We start from the raw sequence: 20,000 nt of genomic DNA on the forward strand, positions 1-20,000 counted from the left end.
TGAGTGACGTCATCTTCGAACTATCTATAAATACAATGCTCAATGTATTATCACAATGCTTATTCCATACTCACACTGCTTCATGTGATTACCTTTTCCCCCAATTATTATCTGGGGATTCTTTACCATTTATAGATACAAACTATAGCTTATTACCATTCTTCGAGTTTCTTATTTATGTAGATGATTTTATTCCATTTTATTTTGAACAGGCGATAAATTTCCGGATTTTTCGTTAAGTCGTATTCTATGATTGTGTTTTCTTTGTGCTTATTTACAACCTCTGATAACCTAAAAAAAAAATTACGATCTCAATGTTGTTGTGGAGATACCCTCAAACCAACGCAAAATATCCCCCTTTACAATGATGTTTAAACAGGCCCATAGTTACTCACGACCTGTAATTATGTCAGGTACGTTTGAACGTAACCAGAGATAAGGAGATGCAGTAATTGTTGTTTTTCTCAATACATTTCAATCGCAGACAGACTTCCATCTGAAAGTGGTTTTAAAAAAGATTGTTTTAAACAAAAGCAAAAATAACTTTATTTTATCAATTCTTGTTATTTAATAAGTGGGAAAGAGGGGATTAGGAGTAGACCGAATAAATAAATAAATAAATAAATAAATGAGCAAATAAATTATCTATATGTTGTCATCTTTGCATTTTAGTGTGTAATTATTTTTTGGCAATTTGTAAAAAAATCGATGAGTAACAAAGAAAATTGTCAGGTGTACACGGATAAAAGACTTTTTTCATTTTAATTTAGACTCTCTCTCTCTCTCTCTCTCTCTCTCTCACACACACACACACACACACACACACACACACACACACATCGTGAGACTTTTTAACGAGTTGGTGATCATACTAATCTGTCGATCGAATGAAGTTGAAGTTTTATTACTAAAATAGAAGAATAGGCGATTTGCCAGTACTTTGTCGAACTGTTGATGCTTCAAAAGTGGACAGGAAAGAAACAAGACGAGACAGCTCTTGTTGACCTTCTTTGAAGTTACATATTATTTTTATTTATTCGTCCATTCAAGTTTTATACATATTAAATGTGTGATAATACAAATCACGACTTCGAACTAACGACGATTATGAATATCAATATCGAACGATCCAAACACATCATTCGTCATGTTTTGACTTGAACTTGTGGTGTTTTAACTCTATAACGACGAAACTTTTTTTTTTCAAGTCATACTTTCTCATGTTATATCTCATATTATTATATGTCTCTAGTAAATAATAATATAATATATTTGTTTAGCGACCATACCACTTTGCCACCATGCGCGAATGAAAACCATACGTGTTACCCATTGCAATAGTACATAATATCAGTATTATATGCCATAATGTAACAGCTCTATTCATAAAATTATATGGATAGCGGAGAATTAATGAGGTGTGATTTTAGGTGCATTGTGTATGTCATGTCCAACCTTATCGTTTTCATAAAGAGAGCAGTTAAAGCGATGCGACTTGGTCATCATCGTATCCTGAATCGCATTGCTGTTATTTTTCTATTAATTAGTGAAAAGGTAAATATCGGATTCCAGGTTGGATTAAAATCGAATCGCGCGTGTAAACGTTTAACATAAAATGTCTTTGTGTGGCATCAAAGATTTATTGGATGTTTTAATTTGTTCTGCTAGCGTGTTTTTGATTTATTTATCATCTTTTTTTTGAAAGCCAAGAAATCATGACAGGCCGTTTCTCGTTTATACAACTAGATAAACCATTTGATTGCTTTGCTGGTTGTTGGTGTAGTCACTGTTTTGTTTATGACTAATATATTTTGTTGTATTTGTTTTGGTGTTTTGGTTGTTTTGCTGTTTTTTTTCTTCTGCTTTTCGTCCTCCTAATGATGTTGACGTAATGGATGGAATTTCCAACCATTCAAATTGTGTGTGTTCAATTGAAATTCAGAAACTTTGATGTGGGTGGTTTGTAGGTGCAACTTGAAAAGCTTCATGAAGGGCACTCCTATTTTGGAGAGGCAAATTCTTGCTGTATATTCCAATTTTTCCCTATATATATATATATATATATATATATATATATATATATATATATATATATATATATATATATATATATATATATATAATATATATATATCTATCTATCTATATATATATATATCTATCTATCTATATTATTTTGGCCTCTTTCTTTGTGGCTTCTGCTTGATTGCAGAATGGGACTAGTGAGGTTTTCCACCTCGAGCCGATTTAATCTTGAGATTTTGTCTGCACATTATTTTAATTTAGGACAATTCAAATATCAAGATGTTACAATGGAACAAAACAAAAACAAAAAACAAAAAAACAAACAGAACGAAAACATCTTATTTCAATATATTGGGAGTAAAAATCGAATGTACATGGTAACTGAAAAAAAAGATTGGTCTGATGAAGGTACACTCGAGTCGTATGGAATAAGATCACCTCATAATATTTTGCTTTGCCGGGATCCTTTGTAGGAAGGGATGCACTCAGATGCAATTATGAATTTTTCTTTGAGTACTCTTTTTTTTCCCTTCTCGTGAAAACCCCTCCCCCCCCTCTCTCTCTCTCTCTCTCTCTCTGTCTGTCTGTCTCTCTCTCTCTCCCTCTCTCTCTCTCTCTCTCTCTCTCTCTCTCTCTCCCTCTCCCCCCCCCCCCCCCCCCCCACTATAATCGAGTGTGTTGTGGAAACTCTTCTGTTCGATCCTTCAAATGGATAATTTGGTACCGGCATCTGGTTGATGCCCTTGGGTACTCTCGGGCAAGACATAAATTTAGTTTCGTTTTGTTATTGTTGTTTATTTTGTTTTGTTTATTATTTCTTAAATTATATTTTTATTTATCTATTTATTTACTTATTTATTTATTTACTTATTTATTTATTTATTTTGGAGGGCTTAATTTACACATTTTTATTATTACTTCTGACCCATGGTTCCCTGGTTCGATTTCCCCCCCCCCCCCCCCACCCCCCACCAGTAGTTCTTCAATATGACAATGTGACAATAAGGTAGACTGCGTTCGTTGCGTCTATTAGTTGGTTTGAAGTTTGTTTATGGTAAGTGTGATCAGATATAAGCGCTTTACACCAAGTTTACACTTTGAACGAGTGTTATTGGGAGATGGTTAAAGAAATTATCTTGAAGTTGGAGCCAGAATTTTGGGAATTTTACTTCAGTTTTGTGATAATTGCAGGAAGGTCTTCTGTCCGTGTAGAATGCATTGTTTGACATCAATTTTTTTTTTTTTTTACAACTCTCACATTGAGAATATTATTCCTTTTAACTTGACCGTACACAACTTTCTGTCTTTGCCAAGAGAGCAGTGATAGCGGTGTAGGTTTTGACGCTTTACTTCATTTGGAATAAGGAAACTTTGGGATTGTATTTGGCAATGTGTTTATGTATCACAATATAATTCTAATCAGTTATCTATTTAGAACTATACAATATATAACACAATGCCAAATACCATTCCAATTCCTTTTTCTTGTGTGCGGAAATTCCTCTTTCGGCATTGAAATTCCTACGAGTGGTTTCTGAAACTCCTGTGAGCCAATTTAAAGTTGGCGTCTCTGGATGCGGCTCGGACTTAATGAAGCTGTTGCTTCTGTCGTGCGGCTACGTGGCCTAGTGGCATGACACTTGCTTTGGATCCGAAGGTCCCGGGTTCGAGTCCTGCTCTGAGCGGCGCATAGTTGAATCCTTGTAAAAGGCTCTTTACTCACATTCTCTCACCGCACTCAGGTGTGAAATGTGTACCTGGTCGTTATCCGCGTTGTCTTTGTCCGAATAAAAAATATCGCCTCACGGGCGTCATGTTTCGTCCTACATTTAAAAAGTTGCCGCTGGCTAGGGACTCCTTGTAAAGCGCTTTGAGCACGTTAAGTGGATATTGCGCTAAATAAACGTTCTGGTTGTTTTATGGTTTCGGTCTGAGGGTTAAACTAGAATATATGATGGGATAAGATATGATTTGAAAGAAATTCAACCGCGTCGTTAAAAAGCTACGGTTTTGAACGTTTACCCGTGTCATGATTTACGCAAAGAGGAAATATTGAATTGAAAATTGCCAGATTCACTTTTGTAAAGATTCGAAAGGGAAATGGGTGCGGCACTGGAAAGAAGATTGATGCACAAAGACTCTTAACTGTTGAGTTAGGGCGGAATGACATCTTAAATCATTATCTGTCAATAGATTTTAACCAGCTAACTGCCCTACTCAGAAAAAAAAAAGTATTTAAAAATGTGGCCAAAAAACTCGTCCTTCAAATATCGATCGATTTAAATGACCCCCATGTTGACAAAAAGCGTTCAAACCTGGGACACGACATCGCGAAGTCCCAGGTTTGAGCGTTTCTGTCAACATGAGGGTCATTTGAATCGATCGATTTTGAAGGACGAGTTTTCTGCCCACATTTTAAAATACATGTTTTCCCTGGGTACGGCAGTTAACTAGCTGAAGAGTAGAGGCTTGAGTGAGTGTGTGCTTGCTGGTGTGCTTTATGTGTTTTGCGAGGACGGTCAGGCTAGTCCGCTGACGACAAAAAAAAAACAAAAACAAAAAAACACCAAAAAAAAAACAAAAAAAAACAAACAAAAAAAAAACAACAAAGACGTTATCATTCGTCTCAAAACGGTATTATGTCAGGATGAACCTAGCTTACCGGATGGTTAAAAGTGAATAATTTTAAAGCTTGACTTTTAAAATCTGAATGAAAACAATAAATGCCTTCATTGAGGTTAGCGGGTTTTATTTTTCACATCTTTAAGGACCAGCTCTCTAATCACACTTTGACTTTAAATTCATTCAGCTTGCCGCGATGGGCCACACATTATTATAAACGATACACTGATGAAAAGTACCTAGCTTTTATTGAGATTTCGCCGAATAATGAATGTACTATTTTTAAAAATTTATTTATGATGTATTCATTTTTTAAACTTATTTATTTGTGGTTCAGTTGGTAGAGCATTCGCTTCACGCGCAAAGGTACCGTGATCGATCCAGGGTGCAGTCGATTTTTCCTGACCTCCCCCCCCCCACCCTGTCCACTCAGTAGCTGGGTTTGTTAGATCAGGCGGAAAGCACTTTGCGGTAGACTAGCGTCCTATCAAAAGGATAGCAAGCAATTGCTAGATAAACTCTGGTTCCGTGGGCCTAATTGCTGATGGACTTCCTTAATTATTTTTTTCATTTATTTGTTTATTAATTATCATTCATTCATATAAATTATCATTTACTCGAGAAATTTTCCCCCTCCCCCGATCTATGATACCCATAGTTGCAAAAGTGAGTAACGTGTGTTGCTGTCAACTGTGACAGGTAATGGCTTTGTTTGTCATCTAACAACGGAAACAGTCAACAGAAACAAACAATAAACAGCCCCAGACCATGGTGTGCTGTTTATTTTTTATATAATCTCGCCTTTCAGGCCTCATTTATTTACCTATCTCTATCTATCCATCCATCTAAAATTGAGCTTGTATATAGCGCAATATCCGCTAAACGTGCTCAAAGCGCTTTACAAGGGGTCCCTGACCAACAGCATTATGTAACATGTAGAAACAACGCTGTTAATGACCAGGTACTCATTTTACACCCCGGTACGGTGAGGGAATGTGAGTAAAGAGCCTTTTCCAAGGACTCAACTATGCGCCGAGCGAGGCTCGAACTCAGGACCTTCCGATCCGAAAGCGAGTGTCAAAGCACTAGACCACATAGCCGCATCCATCCATCCATCCATCTATCTATCTATCTATCTATCTATCTATCTATCTATCTATCTATCTATCTATCTATCTATCTATCTATCTATCTATCTATCTATCTATCTATCTATCTATTTATCTATGTCTGTCTGGATGTCTTGTCATGGTGTGATGAGCGCTCGAGAGCTAACTCGACTACATTTATAAAATAAGATGTGATAAATAAGGCCCCAGATTTTACTAGCCACTTTAAACAAGAACAAATGAGTTGTATAAGATGATATGAATAGAAAGATTAAATTTAATGAAATGAGTCCTTATAAATGAATGGTGATCACAGTTACAAATGAGAATATGATGATATTACGTACCTTATGCGTTCGTGCTTAGATGATGATAAGATTAGAAATTTCGTTCGGACTTGTGGGGTTTCACTTCCAGTCTGGGAGTAGGTGCCGTTATTCCTCCGACCAGCTCGGGCTTGTTAAATTCTTGACAGTGATTGAACTGGCAAAGGTGAAAAAGGAAGCTCCGGTGTCTTGACGGCGGTAATCAAAAGTAATGAAGTGCTCCACAGACTCCCGAGAGTAAGATATGTCTCGAAAATATAGATAATATGAAGAGTGGAATATTGTGACCGTCATGGCGTAAGTTCTTGAGAGAAATTACTTTTATAATAAGTGGCAACGTGACAAAGGATGAAAGAACAGTATTCACTAATTTGAAATGAAAGACTATTAAAGGAATGATAATCTAATATTAGAAAGTAAAGTTTTTCTAAGCCTACCGAAATATAACTGGAGTGAGATGAACTCCGTCCTGATTTTTGTACAGATTACTAAAATAAACCTTTAAAAAATAAAATAATGGTGAATCATTGTTATGCGACATGTCTGTCTGTCTCTTTGTATGTCTGTCTGTCTGTATCCATCCATCCATCCATCCATCCATCCATCTATCTATCTATCTATCTATCTATCTATCTATCTATCTATCTATCTATCTATCTATCTATCTATCTATTTATCTATTTATCTATCTATCTATCCATCCATCTATCGCTCTATCTCTCTTCCTCTCTCTCTCTCTCTCTCTCTCTCTCTCTCTCTCTCTCTCATATATAATATATATATATATATATATAATATATATATATATATATATATATATATATAATATATTATCTGTCTGCCCGTCTCTTTGTCAGTCCCTGTATCTTTTGCTCTCTTTCTCCTCCCCCATCCTCCCTCACCCCCTCTCTATCTTAATCTCCCCCCCCCCCCCCACGCACACGCACACACACACACACACACACACACACACACACACACACACACACATAGACCCTTTCCCTTCTTCTCATTATAATAAGCATATTTCTATAGCGCCTTTCGTCGAAACCTCAAATTGCTCATTCCCCTAATTTTATTTACAAAAATCAGCGGTAGTGGCGTCAATAGGCATTTATTGTTTTTTTTTGTTTTTTTTTTTTTTTTTTTTCACTCGACGGCATAATGCTGTAGCTGGTGTGCAGATGAATAACAGCAGTCAATAAATCAAACTGTCAAAACAATGGTAGGTATTACATGCTTACGAGAATGAGATAAGCGATTGTGTTTATGTGTTAGTTGAGGGAGGGGTTGGGGGGGGGGGGGGGGGGGTATTGTTGGTGTTTGATAATGTTGTTGTTGTTCTTGTTGTTGTTCTGATGTCTTTCTTTCTTTTTGTTTTTTAATTATGTAAAATTTGAATTAAAGTAGAACGAAAGGACACAGTATGTATTTTAAGGCCTTGTTTTTTGATGACGTGGGCTCTGCCATTCAGCGTTCGATCCAGCAAGTTTCTGACTATTTTAAGTAATGTTCGTCAGAAAAAGTAGGGGGGGGGGGGGGGGCGGGGGCACCAAAATAAATAAATAGAATTATAAAACGTGCAGACAAATTGAGTGGAGAAAAAAAAAAACAACAAAACAAAACAAAAACGCATTGCATTTCCACACGGGTTTGGGCCTTATAGTCGGCATCTCGTATTGAAAACGAACATTTCTCCTTGAGCAAGAAATTTAAACTCTATTGCTCGCTTTGTGGGGTTGTACTGCGGCTATCCCCATAGTTATCTCGGTCTTTTCTCGAGAAAGATCTTTTAAAAAACCACCCTCCAAGGGGAGGAAATTCTATTTATTTGTTTATTTATATGTTTCTTTATATATTTTCATTCATCTGTTATATATCCTTTATGTTATGATTAAATTCTGACAACAGTTATATTATAATGTAGATCAGGCAGGGTGATGAGTTTTAAATCCAGAAGAAAGCGTTTTAAACATTCCTCTGTACCCTCTACCTCGAGGAGATTTTCTCAAAGTGGCATTAAGATGGAGATAGAGGTCATTGTGGATGGATGAACAGTGGGTTTGAATATATTTGTTTGTTTGTTTTTAAGGGTTTTACGGCACTTGCAACACATTTAGGTTATATCAGCGCCAGTAAAAAGGAAGAATATGGGATAGTAAAAAGTTCTAGAATTATAATTAAATCACACAAGAGAAAGTATGACAAAGGGGAATGGGAACAAATAGGGATCAGATGTAGATTCCAAGAGCATACCACCAATGTACTTAGTTTGAGATCACCCATAAGTCTCATCCGAACACAAGCACAAAATCCAACAAAGAGGAACACACTCAAATGCTTACATTATACATTAAAAAATAACAAATATACTAATACATAACAGAGAGATGATTTACAATGAAATAAATATCATCTCCCAAAACAATAATTATGCATTTGACTGATTCCCTCCCAGCCAGGACTCCGACCAGGGCCAGGAAAAAAAACTAAGTAATCTCATTCCAAGACAAAGACAGAAAGCATGTTGGAAAACAGATATAAAGGGATAGAAGACACAGTGTGTACCTCCCTGCCCGCTATGGGAGGTCAGGATCCCCACCCAGTTTGAATATATTGTATGTATTTAAAGAGAATAAAAAGGTACGAAATTAGTGTGATACTCACCGTACTCAGGTGTAAAATGATTACTGGCCGTTAAGAGCGTTGTCTCTTTCCAAAAAAGAAAACAAATGCAATATCGTCTTACAGGCGTCATGACTCGTTCTATATGTTACTTGTTGCTGATTGTCAGGGACCCCTTGTAAAGCGCTTTGGGCACGTTTAGAGGATATTGCGCTATATAAAATACTTTTTTTTTGATGTGTTAATACGGAGAAGTGTAGTTTGTATGTTTGTAGTGTGGTATGTGTGGTGTGAAGAGTGTGTTGTGTGAGTGAGAGAGAGAGAGAGGAGAAGAGAGAGAGAGAGAGAGAGAGAGAGAGAGAGAGAGAGAGAGAGAGAGTTTTTTTTGTTTTTTTTTTTGTTTTTTTTGGTTAAGCTTTTTGTTGGTTTACTTCTATGTCATTGTATTTCCATTTTATTATTTTTTTGCTTAACTATTTTCAGAATTTCAATATTCTATAACAATATCCAATGTAAATTTCCAGAAGTGGATAAATAAAGTTAATCTTTTCTTATCTTATCTCTTATTATCAAAAGCGTCAGTTGGTTATTATTAACAAGAGGCATCTAGAAGTAAGACGTTATGGCGTTGTGGTTTGTGTTCGTGCATCCCAGTGTGCGAATAATCTAACTGTCCTTTGTCTTTACGGATACGGTTTTTGTTTTGTTTGTCTATTGCCCCCCGTCACCTCCATTTTGTATTTATTGCCGATCTGCTCACCCAGCAGTATTTAGCAGATGGGTCTCTTTTGATGTGTTGAAAATATCGGTTGTTTATTTCTGGCTCTACACTATATCATTATTACATACCAAGTTGATACTTATATGGAGCCGCTTTGGGTTACAATTAGATTATTTTTTATTGTTTCTATTATATTTTTTCTTTAATTGATGAAAGCAAAAACAAAATTGTATAATAATGAGTAAGAATGTGTAAAAACAAACAAACAAACAAAAATACAAAACAAACAAAACAAAACAAATGAAACAAAAAGATTCCACCAAAAAAAAAAATGAAACAAATAATACAGAAATGAAACGAATAAAAAAAATAAATAAATTAAAAAAAAAACAAAAAAACAAAAACAAAAACAAAAAAAAACCAACAAAAAATAACCCATAAATCCCAGAAAAACAAAACAAAAACATACTATACAAAATAAATTACAAAAACAAACAAACAAATACAATCCATCATACCTCAAACAAAACCTCCTTTTGGGCTAATAGCAACCAACCGCAAATTGATAATGTATGACTGGGACTTATTAAGAAACAAAAGGCAACAAACCTATCTACATTATTCTGCCTATGTTTTGCTTTTACTCGTTTTATGCGAACGATGAATTTACCATGCATTCGGTCAAAGTCAAAGTGATCTTGAAGCACATTGTCAAGACAGACGTGTCAGTCTGTTACAGGAAGGCGTGCTTCTGTCTGGCTTAGTTGACTCTTTAACTTGTCTTTGATTTTGGTCTCTTTGTTGATTTCAAGTTTTCTGTGAAGTTGTGGCGGGTTTGTGTGTTATTGTTGTGGGTTCGAGTCCAAACGATAAGCTCAATGGGCTGGAGTCGAACTAGTATGCGTCCTATGGCTCTCTTTACCAGCTACGCCACTCAACCTACACCACAAACGGCTCAGAGGTTTAATCTAGGGGTGATTAAGAATAGCCTTAGGGTCCCTTATAACTTAATTGTATTAGTAACAAGTGAGTCAAGACAATAGTAACGCCCAATACAATAATAACAATTCTATACATAAGTTTGATTAGATTATTACAGGAAAAGATAGAGAAAATAAGTGTTTAGTTTGTATCAGGAAGAATGGCTCTAATTGAATGGATCTAATTTATTATCTATTTATCTATTGATTTATTTATTGATTGATTTATTTATGATTGATTGATTTATTTATTTTGAATCATGTGTGTCCGTGGAAAATTCATTTGAAAATGGTATAAGCTCGTTTGACTTATCTTTATCCAGCCGGCTTGCTTGATTGAGGCAAATGTATCAGCTAGTTCCAGGGTTGGCTCCTGCTTCCAGGGTTTTCTGGACTTCACAACAGTGTGTTGTAGTTATGGGCTGACAGGAAGGTTCTGGTGTCGGCGATGACTGACACCAGGGATGGGGTGCCTCAAGGATTGGGTACGGAGTAAAGATGGTTGATAGCCACGGATGGTGACAGCCAAAGACCTTCAATTAAGAATTTAAACAAAAAGGTCTTAGAGCCAATCTAGTTTGTCTTTCGCTACTGGGTCGTCCTTGAGCGACACATCATATTAGCTTTTATTTGCCGACCGAGGCAAGGAGAAGCAGTAACTCCATGATAATGGTTAGTTATTGCATTTGTATCAAATGTAACAGGGTTGTGTCCCTGGTATTTCTTATTTTATTTTTATTAATTATAATTGAGGTTATGATGTGTGGCAGTGGATTGGCGGTAGAGTACAGACATCATGCAATATACATATTGAATATAAATGAAATAATAGCATAGATCATGAACAAATGTTAATTATAGTATAATATACATATAGATATAGTTTTGTACAAGTATTTCAACTTACGAACGTCCATAGAATAGAGCACAATTAAATTATACACAAATTATAATAGTAATGGTAGACTAAGCATTGAATTCACAGTAATATCTCGTTCCACTTTGAATGTTAACCAATAATTAATTTTACCTTCAACCGAGAGAAGTTAAACTTTTACAAGTTTGAAATTGGAGGGATCGTTCTTCTTTCTTGGGATTCTTAGCGTGTGTGTGATTCAATTCAGAGATGAATTTGGTTTTGTAAAGTAAGGGCACGCCATTGGAATTATGGGGATAGCCAATCAGAAGAATGTTCCTGTTTTAGATAGCCAATGCTATTCAGATGCTTTGATTAAAAACTGGTAAGAAAGATTTAACGGAGACTAGAATATTGATTGCAATTGTAGCTACTCTTGAACGAGACGAGAACATCAGGGCATAATATGCACGTTGGAATCTTGTTTGGAAAGGGTAATTAGCAGGGGATATGCATACAATGGGCAGACAATCTGAACAGGTGAGTAAGCCTTAAGCGGGAAGTGAGTGGTATCTAGCGTTCCGTTATACAATGGGTTGGAAGATTGTATGTTTACCTTAGCTTAGCTGTGGAATATTCTGAGTGTCTAAATCAACGCGTTAATCTCCCATTACAAATATATGTTGTCCACTAAATTTTAAGTGGTTTTGAAAGAGACGCTGACGAATGATAAAGAAATCACGCAGTGAAAGAAAATCGTTCTTCACAGAAGTAGTATTTCTCCTTTCCCCCCCTCCCCCCCTTTTTTTTTCTTCTTATTTTTCTTTCTTTTCTTATCGCCGACGACCGATAGATGTTTGATGATTTTACCGCGATTTAATACTTTTTAATTAATTGATTTTAAATTGAAATTCCGACTCGTGTTTCTCTGTTTATTAATTGTTTGTTCGACTAAGGAAGAGTTTGTACCCGAAACGTCTTTTGCTTGCAATTTCGAAACCTTTCCACTCTCACCTTTCTGCTCGCAAAGGCGTGTCTTTAAGCGCTATGCTTACGCAACAGATCTGAGTACATTTGGTGTTTTTATCTGTTGCTGTGTTTCAGATAAATGGTAATATTATATTTTTATAGTGACTCATACACATAGGCACAAGACTGCTCATCTAAAAACAAAATCGTCAAAGACGTTTTATAGTTTTGATGGCTGCTTACTTAGGCAAGGAGTGTGGCGCATGCGTGCGGTTTGCATCCAAAGGAAAGGCACAAATCAGTTCCTTCGAGGTTCCGGTGCAGAATAAATGTCATCGGTTTTACATGGTTCGCCCGTGGAATCAATAAGTAGTCTATAATACTCAATCTGGTCTTTGTGGAACAAAGCGCTGATCTCTCCCCCCCCCCCCCTCTCTCTCTCTCTCTCTCTCTCTCTCCTCTCTTTCTTTCTTATTCTAGCTCGCTCTATCACACACACACACACACACACACACACACACACACACACACACACACATATATGCACATTTTGATTTTTAGACCAAACGATAGGAAGAAAAATGAAAATTCAAAAGTAGATGACACAGTATCGTACACGCGTCATGATTATCCACTTCCTCAGCCCATTCCTGCTTTAGATTGGCATTATCTTTATGAAAAAGTTGGCATAATATTATTTTTATTCATTTACAAAGCCGTTCAAGAAATGACATATCATTTCCATATTATACATTTTATTTGGTTTTCTTTGGTTGGCTATCCACGCTTTTGCATAGTCGAATGAAAGGGGGAGGGGGGGGGGGGGGGGTTCTTTGTCTTATCTGTGAGACCAGAGGAATTACAAACCTATGTTCTCTGGTATGACCGATAATTCCTCTTGCTTCACCTTCTGAAGAAAGATTTTGAGATCGAAACGGACATTGTTATTACCCCGTCCATTTTCCCCCTCTTCAAAGCTGATGTACGAATTGTTTTTGTTTAACAATATAATTAGGTGTCTAAAAATTTACTCTCACTCAAAACCCATTAAAAACAAAAAACAAAAAACAAAAGACCCACAAAACCCCAAAGCAAAAAAAAAATATAATCAAAACAAACAAAAACAAACAAACAAAAAGCAAAACAAAAGAAATCAAACAAAATAATAAATACAGCAATATTATGAGTTTTTATATAGTAATAGTGCAATGTTCACTTTTATTACTCAAAGCGCTTTATAAGGCGACCAAGCCAACAACACCACTTATCAAGTAGGACGAGAAAAGTCGTCTGTTATTGCGCCATTTCAAATACCTTATTTTTCTTTCTTCTTTTTTTCTCTCTCCAATTTTTCTACATTACTGTAGCATATTGTTTGCCTTATGCTACTATGATCTTGTCGTACGTTCGTTGTAAGGCTGAAAGTCCAGCTCGTCAATCCATACATGTTTCATATCACGGATACGTCAAAAAACCATTTTATCTTCCTCCCCTCCTCTCCCTTCTCCTATCTTTCAACACAAGTCAGTTATTTTCTCTTGGTTTCATTTCTTTTAAATAGAAGAAGAAAAATAATAATTCAAAACGGATGTTCTGATCGATGATAACATTATGAAGACTCAGCACTTTTATAAAACTAGAAATTTGTTTATTTTGCATTGTCTAGACATAAACCGAAACGGTATTTTCTACAGATAAGTTATCATGAAATATGTTCGATTTCACTCCTTGACCTTCACTAAATTCGCTTGTAATCTATTATAATATTAAAAAAAAAAACAAAAACAAAAAAACCCTCCCTTTATTCATCCCATAGGATAAATTTGTCTCTAGGGTCTATTCCAAGGGAAGACTGGAATAGCCCAGACGTCAGACGCAGTTCAGAAAATTGGGCTAGGGCGAGATGATTTGCTCAAGGCCACACAATGCAGAGGCTGGTGATCGAACTAATTTCGAAATTCCCCTGATTGTCTTCACTCATCTCGACACTGGCCGTGTTTAAAAAAAAATAATTTCATAATTAAACCTAGACAAACTGGCAATTCAAAATTGATATTGACTTCCTTTGTTGTTGTCAAAACACTGTAAAATGTACCTGGAGCATAGCCTTATAATAGGATATGAAGCCTGTGCTCACATCTTTGTAAACGTCTATCCAGCCGCACACCAGCAGAACTTTTGTTTTACCCATGTGACTTTAACTTCATAAATAGATATCAAGTTAACCCCTAAGTTCTCTTTGGATTTCTTTGGATTCAAATTTTTAAGACTTTTTAAGACGTTAAGGGGAATCCTAGCTCATCGATTTTTGAAGGAACCTTTTCTTGCTGACCGAAATTTGAAAAAAAATAAATGAAATTGTTAGTTCGATAATGTGATATCTATTTGAGTCAGAACCTCGGGCCTTAGCTGCCATCATCTTGATGTCTTTTCTCTTCCCTCCTCTTGATTTGTATTCCTCATTTGCACTGCTTTCTGCCATTTAATTTGTCATGGAATCAGATTGGGTTTGGCTTGGCCTTCACTGGAATCATTCACAGACAGGGAAACAAAAAAGTCTAAATTTTTTTTTTTTTTTCAATTATGACGATTTAATTTTCTTCTTATTTGTATGTCGTGTTCTTATTATGTTAATTGTTATAATTAAGTTATTGATAATTTTTAATAATTTGAGATTGGGATTCTATGCCTGAGTCTGGGTGGAACTTTTTGGGGTTCTAAACTAGATAGTAGATGAATTGGCCAAGTTGTCTTGTTTGATTAGTCCCTTTAAGGGGCGTTTTTAATTTCATCTAATTCCAAGACCTATATTTATAAATTACTTTAAATATTAACAATCTTTAGTGATAGGTGAGTGTTTAACATATCCATTATAACCTACATTATTTACATTGATAAATAACGGTGTCATATACGCACCTTTCAAAATGTGAAATCATAAGTTTTTCTAATGGCGTCATTTGCGTCATAACCATTAGAGTTTACCCCGGTTTCTATATCGTGAAACGGGCATTAACAATGCTTGATCCTTTGGATATGACGCTTGTCTATCGCAGAGTACTTTCCTTCAGATCTAACAATACAGACCCAACTATCCATCGATGGTTGGTGGACGGGGGTGGTGGTGGTGGTGGTGGTGGTGGTGGTGGTGGGGGGGGGGGGGTTAGAAAAAACATACCCCGATTGCATCCGGGATCGATGTCGGTCCCTTTGCGCATGAAGCGAGTGCTCTATCGAACTGTTGGGATCCTTAACCCAGGTGGGCAAGTTCGTAAAATGTTCATAAAATTTAATACAAATTAAAGGCTTTCCTTCAATTCTGAATGACTTTGTTTATGAAAACATTGTCTTTGAAAAGAAAAATCATAATTAACTGACTTACTTGACTTCGATGCCTTTTGCGTCTTGACCGAAAGATCGGGTCGCCTTGGCTGTTTCCAGTATTTCCTGTGTGAGGTGTCTCCAATATTGCCGGTCCTCTGCTAGGGTTCTCAGATTTTCAAGGTCCCCTGCCGTTATGAGACTAATGCTTTGTCCAAGTGTTGGAGGTTTTTGTTTAGGATCACAGGGAGTGTTGTGATCGGTCTTCCTCTGAAAAGGTTCCCGTGTTTTTGGAAGTATCCCGACATGGCTTGGTTAGCTGGTATGTTTTTGTCCCTGCGTAGTATGTGACCGAAAAGTTGCCATCGTTGTTGTAAAATGTCAAGGGAGATTGGTCTTTCTTTTGTGGTCTTATAGAGCAACACAAAGATACAACCAAGGATATACTGGGCCACAAAACAGACGCAGTTCGAAAGTAACATCGGGACCCCCCAAGGAGATAGTCTGAGCCCGATTCTGTTCACAATATACTTAGAACACTCTCTGAAAGAAGTTCGAAAAGTCATTCCAAAACCAACGACTCATATTGAGAATGCAATCCCTAGAGAAATCGCCTATGCAGATGATGTCGATTTTATTGGATCAACACCAGCAAATATAGACACCATACAAAATACCCTCATGAAATATAACCTCCAAGTCAATGCCAATAAAACCGAATTTACAACAATATCGAGGAACAAAGAGGAATGGAAAAGAACAAAGAAAGTAGGCTCACTAATTGGAGACACCGAGGATGTACAAAGAAGAAAACAGCTATCAAACGCCGCACTCAGTAAACTCACCAATGTATGGATTAGAGGTGACAAAATAAAGAGAAAAACCAAACTGAAACTGTACCGTGCTCTTGTAAAACCGGGTACTTCTGTATAACTGCGGCACTTGGGCGTTGACAAAATCCGAAGAAGAACATCTGGATGCCTTCCATCGCACACAGCTAAGAAGGGTACTGGACATCAAATACCCAAAAAAGATCTCAAATGAATCACTCTATAAGATCACAAAAGAAAGACCAATCTCCCTTGACATTTTACAACAACGATGGCAACTTTTCGGTCACATACTAATCATAATTAAAATAATCAGAATTCTTAACCTGTATTGAGAAAATTAATTATCCACTTTTTCAGAGAGCGTTTCTGTCTTTTTGATACAAACCTGCGTTCCGATCACCGAATAATTTGACATTTCTTAAGTCTGTAATTTCTGATTTCATGGCAAGCCTTGCACTTTTTTTGGTTCTGATATAAAACATAATCCAAGTAAATGCAGCAATGAATCAGCTGAAAGTAAACTCGGATTTTATTAACAAAGACAATTATTAATGATGCGGGCATTTCGATTTCCCTTTTAATAACTCGCGGTAACATGTGCATCATACAAAGTGTAAAGATATATCATTTTACATCAGTAATGAGAACATATCCCTTGCAAATCAGGATCCTGAACTGGGACAACTTATCTGATTACAATATGTTTATTTATTGAAATATTTGTCTCATGACAATTTGGGGGACGTTGTGTGTGTGTGTGTGTGTGTGTGTGTGTGTGTGTGTGTGTGTGTGGGAAGGGGGGGGGGATGATGAGATGGCTGAGAGTAGTGATAAGTCATTGCCCTGCTGTCGATATCTTATTTATCATTGAGCAAGAACACTTTTTTTCATATTGCCTACTATGCCATTACGTAACCGCCATAAACTATAGCTTGACACGGACCAAATGGTTTCGCCACAAAACAAAGCGACGGCGTCAAAAGAAACTGAATATTGAGTTGTATCCAATACATAGTCCAACCAGTTGTGTCATGTCACCATTTCCTTGCGCAAGACTAGCAACTGACTTTTTACTTTATTTTGGTGAACTTCACCTTCAATAGTTACTTGATCCTTTTTGGTCATAGTCAGGCTATGAGTTTATGAAGGCTACGCACTGCACTGCGGCTGACAACTATTTTTTTTTCAACCTTGTGCTTCGAACTGAACCTGAATAATATGGGATAAGTATTATTTTATGGATTTATTATTTGTCAGGTCAAAGCAGAACAATATAACATGTAGTTGTAGAGAAAACGAGCGACCGATATTTGCAGAGGGGGTAAAATGTATAGTTCAGCAGAATTAGAATATAATTTACTTGGGCGGTTATAGCCGCGTGCTATAGTACAATTACTAGATTTCTAACTCAAACTCAATACCTAAAGCCTTGCTTCCAATCATTCGTATTTTTAAGGAAATTTGTACATTCCCCATCTTGGATGAGGGGGTGGGGGGTGGGGGTGTGCTGCCAAACTATTTCCAGACTTTTTGACTTTCATCTGTTAAGAGCACTGATGTATACATCTTGGTCTGTGGTGAGTTATTCCATATGTGTTTTTAGTCAGTTGCACTGATGTCTATTCTATCTCAATCACTTTTTTCTCTCTCCCTCAATCCCTTCCTCCTTTCTCTTCAAAACTTTGTCTTTAGGTGTATCATGTTTTGGTGTAAATGAAGTTTGATTTAAAAAGACAAGTCTTAGTAATTGCCTGCAAGTCCTTGAGGCATACTCTCAGGACATATAATGTCTAACCCTCTCAAGACGTTATGTTCAAAATTCTTCCGGGGCTTAGCCACCCTCATCTCCCACCAGAACTCTGTCCTTGGACCTTGCTCGGGGTCTTTAGCGGTCCCCAAACCCCCAGCAATTTTCCTTACGTTTTGGTTTTGGGCATTAAAAGCACTGATAGCGAGTAAAATTTTTAATATTAGAATGACTGTGGTGTTAGTTCGGCTGATTTCGGATTACCAAACTAAGAAATTAAGGATTATGTCAAGTCCTTTTTTTTAATACAACGACCAAACGGGGTTTTTTCTTTTCCGTCAGAAGACGTACTTCATATGTCATATTTTAAAACTTTTTGTGGGTCGGGCGGCGTGATTATGATGAAGTCTCTTGTGTTTAATTTAATAATGTATGCCCATTTGCTAAAAACAATGAAGGATAATGAATATAACAGCTTTAGAAAAGAGCAAAATACCAAACATGGAACGTTTCGGGCGCAAGACCCTTCTTCAGCCCATGAAAAAAAACCCCAACAAAAAAAAAACAAAACCAAAAAAAAAAAAAAAAAAACCAAACAAAAAAAACAACACAAAACAACAAAACAGTGAAAGGATTAATACTTACATCCCTTAAAATCCAGACAGATGGCAGAAAAGTATTGGACACAAATTTCGAGATTGTACTTGGCGACTATTCGTGCCCAATACTTTCCTGTCGACTGTCTGAAAAAAATGTGTTCATGTCTTTGCTGTTTTTGTTATTAGCTTAAGACCGGTTTTGAGACTGTGTTTGGTAATTAATTCTCTTTATTTTTTAGAAACTGATATTTATTGTTGTTCAACATTTTTACAGTCCATAGCTTTTAGCAGCTTAGTTTCACTTCGACCATTTGATAGGTCATTTTAATTTAACGATGTAATAATATGAGGTAAATCGTCTTCTAGCCAAAATAGGGTTGGAGACCATGGTCCCTGGGCGAGGTCTTCTAACCTCCAATGGTGGGCTGAGAGGTCACTTTTGTTGTGTCTTCTATCTCCTGATTTCGCTTTCCATGTTGCTCTCTGTCTTTGTTCTGGATTGAGATTGTTCACCCCCCCCCCCCCCCCCCCGCGCCCCCTGGTCCTGGCAGGAATCCCTAGCTGAGAATGGAACGGATAAATGTGAGTTCCTTTTTTAAGAGATATATTTTCCCCCTTGTAAATAATCTCTTTGTTATTTACTACTGTAACTTCAGTCGTTAGTTTTGAATATATTGGATGTACATTTGAGTGAATCCTTCACAGTAGCGGGATCTTTTGCTGGTGCCTCGTTGGGACTTTACATAATGTCAAAAATGGGCACATTGATTGATTGCTCGTGGATGCTTTGTTCCTTATTTGAACTAGTCTCCTTTGTTTTAGATTTTCTTTTGTACTTTTAACTTCAGATCTACAACTTTCCCCCTATCATCTTTCTTTTTACTGGCGTTGAAATGACCTAGTAGCTAGATCGTATCTCCCTAAACAAACACTTAAGCAAACAAGCAAACACTGATGATATGTCCGAAAGCACGTGTCTAAGTGTGGACAAAGGTGTGCACGCACGGATGGTTTATACTAGAGTAGTTTACATATTATACATTATAATAATATATCAGTTATCGCAACTGACACGGTGACCCGGGAGTTTAATACGAATACTGTACTGCCTTTTATCTATCTTGAAGTCGATTTGAAACATGTGAATATGTCGAGAGCGAAGGTCAACTACTCCACGTTGATGACTTCCATCTTATCTCCCCCCCCCCCTCTACACACACACACACACACACACACACTCTCTCTCTCTCTTTCACACACACACACA

The 20,000-nt window shown here is 36.7% G+C and overlaps 1 protein-coding gene across 1 annotated transcript in view; it reads left to right on the top strand.

Annotated features, from left to right (window-relative positions):
• Positions 1 to 20,000, top strand: part of LOC144977014 (uncharacterized) — a 105,052-nt gene that overhangs the window by 39,459 nt on the left and 45,593 nt on the right. The window lies entirely within an intron of this gene.

The sequence above is a fragment of the Berghia stephanieae genome, chromosome 7 (assembly GCF_034508935.2).
Source record: "Berghia stephanieae isolate SIO BIC M18660-M18661 chromosome 7, UCSD_Bste_1.3, whole genome shotgun sequence".
Classification (NCBI taxonomy): Eukaryota; Metazoa; Mollusca; class Gastropoda; order Nudibranchia; family Aeolidiidae; genus Berghia; species Berghia stephanieae.